Raw genomic sequence first — 14,788 nt, 5'->3', positions numbered from 1 at the left:
CGCCAGGGGGAGCCCGAGCGCGGGCCGCCCGCGTGCCGCGCCGGGATCGCGGGTCCGGGGAAATGCGGGAAGCCTCAGGGAATCGCAACGTGGGGAGCACATGGGTGGCCATCGACATGGGAGCGACCGCGGGGTGAAGCCCTGTGATCGGCCGGAGCGTTTCGGGCTAGACAGAAATCAGGGAAAGCCTGCGAAAAACAGCCCCTGCTCTGCAAAGCCCTCAGGTCGCAAACACAGACAGAAATACTAAGGAAAATGGCTTTGTAATTCACATATAAAGGAAAAGCAGCACACAAAAGGCTTTCCCTTTTCTTGATGACATCCTAAATCCTTGTTTCTTTCCAAAATGTTACAACCTTTTCTAATTTGGTGTGTTTAATTGCATTACTTTTTTTCCTTCAAATGATTGTGACATAATGATGCATGAAAATAGATTGATACAGACTTTGAGATTAGGACCATAAAATGGGAAAACCTGAATTAATTGTTCAGATAAAAAGGAGAAGGAGAAGAAGAAGGAGAAGGAGAAGAAGAAGAAGAAGAAGAAGAAGAAGAAGAAGAAGAAGAAGAAGAAGAAGAAGAAGAAGAAGAAGAAGAAGAAGAAGAAGAAGAAGAAGAAGAAGAAGAAGAAAAGAAAAGAAGAAGAAGAAGGAAACACCATAATTCAGAAAGGCATTAATTAATTGGAGGAAAAGTAACTCATGCTTTCCTGTTAAGTTATAATATGAATGGTAGCATTTTGAACTCTTGGCCTAAAATAGTTATATTGAGCTTTGATCCATGGGACGTTAACAGACGGGAAGCAGAGGAGTGAATTAGGGTGAATTTAATAGTGTCCAGAGATAGAATAATTAACTCTTGTGGTGCCTAGCAGCAGTTAGGGTCTGAAGGAAAAGGCTTTATAAAAATAAAACCAGAAAGGGAAAAGGGCGATTTCTGTATATTTGAGAGAATAATCTGACATCCTTCCCTAATATGAGTTGTGAAATGAAGGCCACGTTTGTCTTCTTTGTCATCAACCAAAGAGGGCTGCTGTTTGCAAAGAGGATTTAAACACTGTACACCAGCAGTTACTGTCACTGCTTGTTTCTTGGGTTTTTATTCTCTTCTTATATTAGCAAGCTTTTCACAATACACACAATACATGTGTGAGTACATGAATTAATGGCCCTTCTCATGAGTCATAAGAGCTATAGATGCTCTCCTTCCATTTCAGCCTTGGTTGTTAGCTAAATCTCCAATCATATTTGGTTAACACGGAGACCGGATCTGTGTAAGTTGGCTCAACATAGGAGGCAGCCCTATTATGCTCCCTGATTTAGTTCTAAGTGTCCACATCAGTTCATCCATGTCATTAATATGTATCAGTTCCCAACAGATCATGTTTTCATGTTGTAAAAACCTAAACTTGGGCTATCTATAAATGCAAGCTGTTCAGTGGTATTAAGACTCCTCTAGGAAGGACTCTAAAAGTAGTTTATAGATGGGGCTTGGAAAGGGTGTGCTGACCACAGTACAGATAGGCTCAAGTGCTGATTCAGACCTGTGCTCAGACACAGGGTGTCTGTTCTCATGTGTACCTTCCTGTTTAATTGCTATGTTAATACCTGTTCCCACAAAAGGCATTGAAGTGCCTATAAAAATGTGCAGGACATATTCCATAGCTAACAGCCTATAAACTTAGAGGTAGAATAAAATAATTCAAGAAATACTGGAGAGATGCTCTTTACATCAAAAGAAACAGCACTTCATTTTTCAAAGGCTGAAACATCAGCACAGGTGACAATGTCTTTCAAAGTGTAGAGTAGATATTAACTCACTTCACTAGAACTATGCAAAACCTCAGAAAGATGTACTTCACATGATTATGTATTATATAGCAAAGGGAAAGGAAGGAAGGAAGAAAGAAATCTCCCCAGCCTTTCTGCAAATGCATACAATAGAACTCATTGAAAAGCCTCTCAGTATATTGCAGTGCTGAACAGTAAATCAATGTAATCTGAATTTCTGCAGTAGCAGGAAACTTTCCAAATGATCGCTATAAATGGAGCACATGTTTTACGTATAGGTTACTATTTTTGGCAGTCCATCAAACCCCTTTGATGTGTAGACAGTGGGGTTTCATCCAGCTAGCAGGACAAGAATAAAAGGTCCATATTCTTCCTTGTGCCAAGATCCACTCAGAGCAGGAGATGGGGAGCTGGTTATGGTCACACAGCTCTACAGCTGCTCCTGTGCCCGCCTGAGCAGAACTTAGATAAGCTCATGTTTTAGTCCCTGAGATGTACCCCCTGTTAAGAATCAAGAGCACTCTATTCTGCTTCTGTGAGTCTCTCAGTTGCTCTGTGTGCCAGCACAGGGAGAAGAATTGGCACAGGAGATGTTTATACCACCTTGCACTGGCTGCATGGTTCCTTACATAGGGAACATCCCCTGGGGGCCAGTTAAGGCTCTGGAACACCTGCACAATACAAAGTGACGGAAACCAGCACAGAGAGTCTGGCCCTTGAGTCCTCAAAATGGAAAAAGGCAGATGAAAAAAAAACACGCCAAGGCAAGGGAAACCAGGCATCGCATGAGGATTAGAAAGAAAAGACCAGAATGAAAATTTGTAAAATGGAGTAAATCACTTCCTGACTGCAACAGGGCTGAACTTCAAAAAAGATCCACTAAGCCCACAGCACTGCTGCTCAGGACAGACAGTGTCTGAGTGTCCTTCCTCTCCTCGGGTTTCTCATCAAAGATGATGTCAAGATTTATGTATCCCTTTCTGAATAGTTTTGTGAGTTTAAACTAGCCTCAGTCCAATACAGCTTCCATATAAAGCAGCAAGGAGTAAAATGTTTTGCTGCATGTGGAAAATGTGCTATGGGACATGAGTGTCCAATAGCCATGATTTTGTGGCTGCCCAATAGCCATGATTTTGTGGTTCTCCAAGTTGATTCCAATTACAGAGAGAAGCCAGTGTTGACAAAGAGAATTAAAAATTTCTATTTTGCCCACCACAATCTTTTTTTTTTAACTTTTTTTTTTTTTAACTCATTACACTCATGGCATATACATATATATAGTACATTTTCGTCAGCCCGTCATCAAAGTACACAAATACTAAAACCCCTCTGCTGTTCTGAGTGACATATTTCAGGAATAACTACTCAGAAATAACTGCTGTAGATGTGTCTGGCTGCTGAACATGAAAGTATGGGTGCTGCTGACTGCCTGGCAGCTGGCCCAGCATTTAACCCTGCTGTTTTAAAATGTCGTAAAATAAGCACAATTTAATCTTTTGAAACCTTTTGGTCAGTGACTGTGATTTCCGCAAAAAATGACTTCAAAGGAAAGACAGGCACCTTTGTTGATGCCTTTTTAAGCAGTCATGAGTTCCAAATTATTTTAAAAAAGGGAAGCAAAAACCTCAAAGTGTGTAACACCTCCTCAGAATTAGATGCTGAAGCGATATGTAAACTGGGTTGTAAAAATCAATCCTCCACTAGTGATGTGGCTCAGAATGATATAATTAAAAGATAATGTCAATGGAAAAAGTATATCATCATAGACTAATGGGCTCCTCCTGACACATAAATACCACAGCAAAACCTCTATTTTAATGAAAAAATACCATTTAGAAGCCAAGATATTTGATTTTCAAAGCAGGATGTGTTGAAAATGTTCTATTTCTGTGGCTATATTTCTGTTTTGCCAAATATCTGACACAGAGTTAACACTTCAACCTTGCAGTCTTCATGTGATACACAAGATTCCTCCGTGCCTCAAAAGCAGCATGGTTTACCTGTGCAAAAAGCAGCTGACTTCTGCAAATAGGGTTCCTTTTTGTTAGTGAGTTGCAATCTTAATGCAGACTGAAGGCTTTATTTCCAAACTTAGATGTGAAAAAAATTATCAATTTTTAATCATTTGACATTTATTCCATTCACCTTGATTTAAGGAATGTGGGCATTGTTGGGCATGAGACTGTTCAGGTGGTTGATTTTTGCTGCAGTAAGTAAAAGTGCAGTTAAAATTATCCTTTAAAGACATAGAAGAGGGGAAAAAAAAGAATATGAAGATACCTTAAATAATTAAACATCTTTCCAGTCTACATCATATTACCCTTTTTACCTTTTACCAAAAAGACAGAAAAGGTAGTCTTCTGTTCTTCTCTGGTTTGGGTGGGAAAAAATGACTTTTGACATTCCAGTATTAAAGCAGAATGATATGAAGAGCATTTGATCTATCACTGTATGCCAGGATGCTTCGAAAATGCCTACCAGATGTGGCCCTCAAAAGTCTTAGGCGTCTTCTGCTTAGTTCCTGGTTTTAGACCAGTCCAAGGAAAGAACTGGCTGATGAGCTGCTCAGACCAAGCTGATCTGGACAAGATCTGGATGACTGTTGTCACCTACAAAACTTTAAAATCAAAAAGGGAAGTGCCTTGCAAGACTAGGCGCCTCCAGGATTAGGCAGCAGCCAAGCACGGGTTTCTGGAGAGTGCTTTTGGATGCTGTTCCACCTACATCCTGCCTTAGGTGCCTAAGTCCTTTACTAGAGCTAGCCAGAAAGGCTAGATTCCCATTGAAGTCTGGAGAAGGATTTACATTAACTTAAGTGGATTGGTTCAGGCCTTAAAATGAGAACCATGTGTACATCCTTATGAAGAATCTGGCCCTTTCTGTTTATTCATTGTGACTTCTTGCAGTATTGAACCATTCCTATGCACTAATCCATAAACAATATGTCAGAAGATGTTCTGGAGGATGAGAGTTGTGACTTTCATGCCAATAGTCCATGCTGCTCTCAGTGGTTCTGGCTGTAGGGCAGCCTCCCTGGCTAATGGGCCACTCAAGCCACATACACCATTCAGGTCATATATAAGCTCTAATTGTATTACTCGTTTGGCTCGTCAATACTTTTCCATGGAGCTGAAGGAAAGGAGAGCATATGGAATAGAGAAGCAGGAAAATTAATGAATGAAAGAATAGAACTTTCAGGGTTCTGGCAATGTTTTCACATCTATATTTTGCTCCACTCCCCTGAGGTCACAAAAAGCAAATGGCATGTTCATTTCCTTCCATCTGCGCTATTCTGAACAGCAAACGGGAACTTATATCAAACTTTCTTAATAAGCAGGGCGGGAGGAGAGCTGGGCAATAATTAGCTACTGGCTAGGAATACCTTGTAGATAATTTGACTTTCAGAATGATCTTCATCGTAGACACATTTTTCTTCTTTCTTTTCCTATTTCGCAATGCCACGACGCTTTAAATTAAAAATTAAAAAAAGCCCAAATTCTTCCCAGCTCCTACCCATCACCCATGAAGCAGCAGGAGCAGAACCACGCAGAGCCAGGCCAGCGCTGTCCCGTTTTCCTTTAGAACGCAGGCCATTCCTTGCACACAGCGGGGGGCAGCTGGCAGGGCCTCCCCCGCCCCGGCACATCGCTCCCCCCGCCCCGGGCCGCAGAAACCAGAATTTAGTGACCTGGCGATGCAGCAAATAAATAAATGAATGGAGCTGGAGAGCTTTCTGGAGAGGCCTGCGGGCCGTGCTTCCCAGAGCGAAGGAGAGGAAAAGCGCTTCTGTAGGCGTCTGGCTGGCTGGGTTCCTGTCAGAATAATGATTTCAATGTTACTGTGATTTCACCAAGTGGCACGCTGGGGCACCTGGGGTCTTGGTAGGCAATTTTTTACAGTTGCAAATGCAAATAAGGCATTTCTTTAAATTAACCCTCTATTATACAGAGAAAACATAAGCTAGGAGGAAGCATCGTTGCTTAAATGACAGTAGTGCACTTAAAAAGCAGGACAGGTCTTGCACATCACCTGGGAAGCACTGGCCAATATTTGCCTTTAAAAGTGGGGTTCAAGAGCAATAGTTCTGCCACCAACCTGGTTAGCAAGGCATCTCTACGCCGCAGCTTCCAGTCTGTAAAATGGGCATAAGGATCATGCCCTTACCTAAGCCCCAGAAGACACTTGAGGGATATGAAATCACTGAACACAAGCTAGGAAGCAACCAGATTTCTGCTCCATAACAATATTCACATTTCTGAGGGTAAAAAAGACCATGGAAAAAACCCAGCTTGCAATCATGGGATACTTCTTTAAGTTAAAGTCTCCTCCTAAGCCGCATTGTGCTTAATTACATCCTAAAAGATTTCTTGTGTGAGGCTATTTACGTGTTTTATGTTTCAGCTGGTTTGGTTTCCAAAAGGGCAAAGTAATTTCAAGCCAGACAAGCAGGACGCAATTTTACAAAGAGGATAAAAATAGACAGTTTTGATCAATGAAAAATTCTTCCAGATTTTAAATGTCCAGAAATGGATCCAAACTCTTTTCTGTGGGAAAGTTTCATTTTCAACCAACTTGCATTTTTATAAAGATCCATTTCATTAAAAGTTTTTCACCTAAGCTGATCCAGTAATACAGGTTTGTACCAGGGTATTGCCAAAACTCTGCTGGGCTCCTCATGGGCTTGATGAGCTTCTGCCAGTTCCTCAATGCCTAGAAAACACCACTTTACTGCTATGGCAAAGCCTGAGTTTAAAATAAGGGCCTTTCCATTCCTGCCTTTGCTTAAGCCCCTTCTTTTTTTTTTCTTCTTTTTTTTTCTTTTTTTTTTTTAATTTCAAAAACATTTCCCTCTTATTTTCATGGTAAAAGGTATTTTCAATATTTTACAAGAAAATACTGAATGTCCTTATTAGCTTTAGGTCATAAATGCCACAAAACAGATTTAAAAACTGGAATAAACCCAACATAAATGCTTACTATTGGTGAATATAAGGGCATAGAAAACAGGGCAGTAAAGTCACTATACAATATCAGTAAAACCATTAAAAAAATCTGGAAAAGCATCAAGATGGCTGGCCTCTTTGTAGTTTCAGCACAGAAAAAAAAAAATTGAGCCTTATTTCTAAATATTTTCCCTAGTGGGAAATAACAGCTTGAAAATAATCCCAGATGTATTCATTTGTGCAACATTTTTCTGCTTGCAACATATAGGCATGGAAAAATTATTGAAGGTTTCAATTCTGGACTTGTATTTTAAAAATGTCAAGCTTTTGAAAAACAGCATAATTTTTCCTTAAAAGCTATTCATTTACCTGGAATGTTGGCCAGCAGGCGTACATTATGGACTTGGTTTAGCTAAGATTGAAAAATTGCCCAAAGGCAAAAGAGAAGTAGGCAATTTTTGTGGCTCAGATTATATACCAACATGAAATACAGCTGAGTTGATTTTTGAACTGGCATATAAAAGAATTTTGCAAGTATGTGATCTTGAAAGTGATCAAAAGGTATATGAGTTTTTTAAAAAGCTCATCAATTGTCATTTTCATGTTGTCTTTTTTACAATCAAAATCTGTAACCTGAGATGCAAGTAATCAGGAAGCTCTTATTAAATGGCTGCTGAAAACAATAAAAAGATAAGCCTATAAGTAATATCCAATATAAGTAATAATTTCCAGAGATGAGCAGATTAAGACATATTCCTATTTGCTCTACAAAACAAGTTGTTTGATAAAATATTTCCATTTTGGGTAGATATTTGAAAAAACCAAGGCATCAGTTCTCTCAAGACCTCAGGATGTTTTCTTGTTAAAGGAATCAAGTTTTCTTCTGTTCAATCTAGACTATCATCTTAAAAAGCTATTTGTCTCGGTAGTATTTACAGTCTAGAATTTTCTGTGACTAATTTTTGTGACACACAGTAAGTGATGTTACCATGTATAGTGACTACAAATAATTTTGATATGTTAGACCTATTGGGAGGAGTGTGGGGGGCTGTTCCTCTCAATGTGTATAAAATCACTTTCTTTATGGAAGGGAGACTCTTTAATAAAAATAAAGTCAGTGAAAATTCAGGAAATAAAATTATTCTTCAAGAGCCAAAGGTACAGATATGGGAAAAAATAGAGTGGTCAAACCAGTGCATAGTGCAACCCTTTAGGGCTGAGGACAGTGCCTGTGCTCTGGCAGGAGGAGCCAAGCTCCCGCTGAACCAGCCTGCTCCAAGAGCAGGCAGAGTGATGCTGCATCAGCTCCATGCTCGGTGGGAGCTGAGCAAGTGAGCAAGGCTGTCAGTGTGGGCACAGTGCCCCATGAGCCCTGGCTTGGACAGAATATCAGTGATCAGAATATCAGTGCACAGTGCTGATGTCCTGCAGAACTGGGCCAGTCTGCCTGGAGCCTGCCAGAGAGAGTCCAGGGCAGCACACGTACAGCCATAAAGGAGCATGGTGATCCAAGGGCCTGCAGTCTGTTCTGTTCCCACAGGAATCATTGCCAGAACTTCACTGCTTTTCTATTTGGAAAGAGTTGAGTCTCTAGAGGGTACCACAGAGGTCACACTTTAGGAAACTTATGGCCACCAAGTTAATTAGAAGGATGGAGCACTTCTCCTGTGAGGAAAGGCTGGGAAAAGTAGGTTTTGTTCAGCCTGGAAAGGAGACAGTTTTGGGGTGACCTAATTTCCTTCCAATACATGAAGGGAGCTTACAGGAAAGCTGGACCGAGACTATTTACACAATAGCATGTAGTGACAGAAGAAGAGGGAATGGCCTCAAACTGCAAGAGAGTAGATTTAGATTAGATTCTTTGAGGAAATTATTTACTTTGAGGGTGGTGAGCCACTGGAGCAGGCTGCCCATAGAAGCTGTAGATGCCCCAAGCACTGGAAGTGCTCAAGACCAGGTTGGATGGGGCTCTGAGACACCTGGTCCAGTGAAAAGTGTCCTTGCCCATGGCAGGGAGGTTGGGACTAGATAATCTCTAAGATCCCTTCCAACCCAAACTATGACTCCATGATTCTTTCATTCTGTGAAATTAGGGGTTGCTGCATGACTGGCAATATTCAGCTGACCGGTTATTCCATGAAAGGTGGTCCTTTTCCTTTTGGATTGCAGACTGCTGCTACCCGTGCAGTCTCCCATAAATGCAAAGCATTAGAAGGAGCTTCAGACACAAGTTAGAATGAGTCAGAGTGCTCCTGGACTTTTGGACAGGATAACACATCAGCTTTGCACTGCTGGAGGGAATGTCCACTCTCAGGTCACAGTTGATACTGGAACATGGTCCATGTGCTGGGGAAATGATGAGCATTGTGTCACAAATGGTGTTTTCTCACTTCTTCACTAGATCCAATACCTCCTCAATGACAGTAAAATTTATTTCTTGAATACTTCACCTTGCCTTCTGTATCCTACTAACAACAAACAGTGGCTCAGTCATACTTCTTGCCCAAGAGCTTTGAGAATTATTTGAACTAGCCAGTCAGATGAGGGTGGGAAGAGTGAGTTCAGGGTCAGAGCTTCTACACCTGTAACCTTTCTCAAAAAGAAAATGTGAAGAAGACATACTGATATTTCTATGCTTCTGAGCTCTCCACCAGCATATAGTGAGAAAAGAGGAAAACCCAGAAGAGGTGTAGTCAACAAGCAGCCAATGTACAGCTGGCAAAGCTGGCAGAGAGGTTCTACTTGATGCCCAGGAGGCCCATAAAAAAGCTGGGTGCCCCCAGCATCCAGCTGCAGGTAATTAACATATCTTAAAATTAGCATACCATAAAAGATCAACAAATATCTCATTGCAAATTAAAGAAAGAGAATTTGTGCAGATATCTTTGTTGTCCCCCTGCAGAGAAATTGCAAGTGTCTTCACAGATCAGGGAAATCAGATATGTGGCCTCTGGTTATATTCTAAGGATAACTTGGTTTATGTACACATATAAATAAGTACTGAAACAGAGAGAATCAAACAGTGTGCAAGGAATTCGCTTGTTAAAGAGTCAGCTCATCAGTAAAATTGGGATTACAAGCAGCAATTCCACCCGAAGAACAGATTTTAGTATGAGATCAAAGCAAATAGCAACTTCATCTGTGAATAACACAGCTCCCTTCACACACAACTCTAATAACACAAATTTTAAAAATTAGTGTATCATTTAAGGAGTGAATATTTATCTACATACTTAATTTTTTTTAAAAAAAGAAAAAAGTCTGGAAGATTGAAATGGCACCATCTGGTGACACCTGCCACACAGCATGAATGGCTCATGAGCTACTTTTTTTATTTGAAGTTTTGTTGAACAGCCTTGTGTGTGAGTGTAGAAGCCTTTAACAGAAAACTCTTGATCAGCCACTGCATTTTTTTCTATGATTGCTTCATCTTGCTGTAAAGACAATTGTAGACAGGCATGTGGATTCAGATACTTCCTTCAGAAATTACCAGAGTAAATCAAGTTATATATAAGACTCACCTCACTCTAATTTATAGTTCAGCTCAGACCATTGAACTTATAAGTAAAATTTATGGGGGAAGAGCAATAAATTAAATTGCATAGAAACATAATTTTTGTCCTGCAGTTACTTGTACAGTTCAATTTAACGCATAAAAAATGGAGTATAATACTAACTTGTTAATAAAATGTGCACAGCGCTGACATGTAAAAACAGTTTTATAATTGGTTGGTCCACTCTGTTAGCCTTGTTGACAACACTAAATTTTCATACACCTACATTAGTAAGATTGAGCTAACATTATAAATGCAGAAAGCTCATAAATGCATACAACAGAAATTCATTTGGCCTTTGATTTTTTTTGGGGGTGTCTTTAAAGTGAAAACTGTAAAATTACCACGTAATAAAAGCCAGTACACTGAACACTAATTGCCCATTTATAAAATGCTCTTTTCCTCCAATCACATAGGTGTGAGGCATAAACTTCTTGGGTTTTACGGAGCTGCGATTTATACTTTCAGTTTTGCTTCTCTCTGTTGCATTTCATCTTAAGCTTATAAAAGACGAGCTGCATTTTATTAATCTGCATCAGCATTCATTGGACATTAAATCTATGTAGATCCCTACAGGGTTTTAATTGTGGCTGAATTGCCAACAATAATTGGGCCTCTGACTAACCATGGAGAGCAGGCCACCCTGGCTGCTGGGCACAAGTGCGAGCTCCCACACCAGCCACGATAGCCCACTTTGTCAGCCGCCCAAAGGGAAGTTGTCAAGTCTGGGACCCTGCTGCTTTATTCCTATAACTATGTTTTAGAAACACCTCACAAGTGGAATTGTGGTTGCCTCATCCAGAAAATGTGGAAAGGATTAATGTGGCATGTAAAACAAATCACTCCTGAGCTCAGCTGAGAAAGTGGGTATTAAAAGCACTCCAGTCAAAAGAGCTTTAGTGAAAGGGTCATGGTGATATACAGTCAGCACATGTTGGGCTGGTAAAGCTGCAGGGTGTTTGGAAATGGTAATGGTCCATGGGTGTAAATTCTTTCAAGACCTCTTAAAGGCACATGTGTTTCTTGAGCATGTTCTCCAAACAAGGACCTGTTATAGGTTAGCTTCACTGGAACTTTTAAACTTTATTGATTGGTTTGTGGTATTCCAGGTTTGCTTACTGTTTTTTGGGGCTTTTTTAAAATGTTGTTGATAAACACTGAAAGCTATCATGACAATCTAAAACTTACAAATCTATAAACTATGTTGTATACAGATTTATTGTAATGTATTGCAGAATGTATTATTTCTTTTCTTTATGCCAGTAATCACTGGATTCACAAGAGTTACAGGTCTATCAATATTTCTTTTATGAAAGCAGGTTGGTTAAAATGTCTGTAGTTTTGAGGTTAAAAAGGTCAGACCCTTAAGTCTGACATAACATTTAGTGGTCCTTTATAAATATTTGTAACTTTGTAACATTATATTTCCTAAAGTTGTTAAAAAGATGGCTCATGGCAGCCTTTCTCATAAAGCTGGGAAGACTGAGAGTACTTAGCAAAAGCTTTATTTTACAAGTTGCACTATTCCTTGTTTTATTTTTTTTTCATTAGGAATTTCACTGTGATTTAGCATAAAGAATAAAAGTGTGATAACATATATGTACCAGATAGTCTTTTTTTACCCAAACAACTGCCACTGGTGGCAATGTCCAGAAAGGGTTTTTAAGGAACAGCTCACCCGGACTTCCACCAGAAACATGAGGGTTCAATAATTTTGTGCATCAGGCCTTTTGTGCAGGGATCACTTCACTTACATCTGAAATGGAGCCATTTTTGAGAAGCATGTGTCAGGTGTTGAGCAGAACACAGCCACATCTTTATACAGAATGAATGGCTAAGAAATGGAACTAAAAAAAACAATGGATCTACTTGTTACAGTACTTGCTGTGATATAATTAAAAACACTAATAATCACTTCCAACATGCACCCTTCAGCTGAGAACGTATCCCTGCAGCAAGTGGCCTGCATTCAATTCCTGGGAAGATTATTACAGTCATGGTTCAAAAGCCAGTATTTTAGAATTTGGCCAACAGAATGTTGTTTTGGTCAAGTACACTAGAGATTAGGATTTTTCAGTCTAATTTCTAAATGTATTTGTTTTTTACACAAGGCCACTGTTAATTATTTTATGTGGTCATTTAACCTGTGTTTGCTATAACAGACTTGAAGGCAAAAGCACAGATTGCAGTTGCATGATGTGGTAGGCGAAAACATTTGTTCTGAATACAATATTTAATTGAAATCATATTTAAAAACACCAAAGAGTTGTTTTCTCACAAGCCCATAGAACTCTTACAAACAGGGGCCATGGTTAGATGATCAAAACCCTACTTAGTCAAGTTAAATAAATAAAATAATATGTGACTTTGGCAAGGTTTGGGTCCTATGTAGGTTCTGGTTCGGTGCCTCTGTTGTTGGCTCCAGCTGCAGCCATGACTACAAATATTGTTTCACAGGCTTCAGCAATGACACCATTTGTTACTTTTGCCTAGTACAGCACTAGTGAAAGTCAAGATCTGTCATTCTCCTGCAACATTTCCATCATGCAATGGAGTTCCAGCCATAAAACATGGGAACACAGAGTAGATATGAAGGCACTGTCTGGCATCTTTATGGAAATCAGAAAGCTTTGGCAATGCTGACCTTTGAAATTAAGTTTCCTGTCCTCTTCCCCTTCAGGAAGATGAAACGTGATGTGCCTATAAGCTATCTTGAAAGAGATGTCCTGTAGCTACTTGGATAAACAGCTGAAGTAACTGACCAAGACACACTTAAATGCTTTGTGAAGACAGACTTAAATATTTTGTGAAGAGACACACAGTCTAAAAAGGCAAAAAAAACCCAGAAAAGGTCCATAGCAGATGTGGGGTGGTTTAATGGTATTGTTCCACGTCGCAATAACATGCAGGAAACTGGGCAACACTGTAATCTATAAACCAAATTATTGGTGTTCTGCCCAAACATTTTCAAAGCCAAACACCTGCAAGAAACAGCCAAATATTCTGAAACAGAAGACTAATCCTTCTGGGGTTTTTTACCCTGCAAAGCAACAACAAAAAAATAAATCTATGTTTATGAAATTGTTTTCTTTAGGCTTGCTAAGCTACAGGGCATTTTTTTCCAACAGCTTCCAAGAGCTGTTTTAGTAAATGAGGTAAATGTTTCTTGTACCTAGGAAAGAACTGTTTACCTTTTGTTTCAACTCCCATTTTATAACAGTCTTGGTAGCCTTCATACTACAACCTCAAATCTCAGCTCTTTTGCTGAACACTGTGGGTTTTTTTAAGTTGAAATCTTAAAAATGCCTCAAAACCTTTGCAAGTTAAACTCCTAGGAGCATCAGCTCTCATGTTTATGTTTCTTGGTTTTGTTTTTTTTTTGTTGGGAAAAGTCTGCTCTTTCTCACATCTAAAATGGTAGATTCAGATTCAAAAACATTTTTCAATACATTCATCATCAAACATGGAAAACCATTTAAAGTTGGAGTATAAACTAGCAGGAAAAAGAAGTTTTTGTTTTGCTTTTTTACTTCTTTTTCTGTCAGTGAGGCTATAATAATTTGATTTTAATTCATTGAATCATAATTCATTGAAAGCCTCAACTTTCCTTTCTGTTAGTACACAACCCAGAAAATATCCAATAAAATAATATAAACAGTAAGGAGACTCAATCGAATGTCACTCTTTGATGTTGATGACCTCTTTCTTACTCAGAGACAAATTTTAACTGTTCTTTGTCAGTAACCTATGGCCCTTTGGATAGTAGGAATTTGTCAGACATTTCACTGCCTATAAGTGTTAATTTGGACAGAAAAGGAACCCCAAACCATTTGTGCAGCTCATTACTCAGCTATTTCAGCTATGGCCCACCATCCTCAGGCCCCAAAAGTGGTTTAATGTGGAGTGAGGCCTAAAACACCAAGATCTCTCTAAAATTATTCATCCTTTTACTTTTATGCGGAATTGCCTCAAAGGTTAGTAAGGACTAGGGCCTTGCTATGCTAGAAAATGTATTCACATTAACGAAACAAATGCTATTTGCTTTAAAGGTCTTCTAGCAATAACAGTCAGTGGACTTATGCCCTCTTAAACAGGAAAATCAAGCAAGGAGACCAAAAAAAAAAAATAAACAAATGTGGGCTTTATTTTTCTCTCAAGTTAGAAAAAAGAGTTGGGCTTGTTTTGTTCTGTACCTTCTGAGCTATATCCAGCTTGTTCAACAAGGCTTTGACATGGAAACACCAAGAGTCAAGATTGAATTTTTTTGTAGACCTGTGACCAAAAAATTAGTGGTGCTTAAAGGAAAAGGAATGAACAAAATACAAAAGGGAGCAGGCTAAAAAACTGGATTGAGAAGAAGAAAATTATTTAATAAAAAATATTCTGACTAAATAATTTACATTTCAAAAAAGTGTGTTAGAAAATAATCTACTCTGTGTGTAATTTATCCAAGAAAGTATCAAAATGCCATGTTTCAGCAAGGTCTGAAACATTTTGAACT

The sequence above is a fragment of the Geospiza fortis genome, unplaced genomic scaffold, assembly GCF_000277835.1.
Source record: "Geospiza fortis unplaced genomic scaffold, GeoFor_1.0 scaffold138, whole genome shotgun sequence".
Lineage (NCBI taxonomy): Eukaryota > Metazoa > Chordata > Aves > Passeriformes > Thraupidae > Geospiza > Geospiza fortis.
This window is presented reverse-complemented; position numbering follows the sequence as displayed.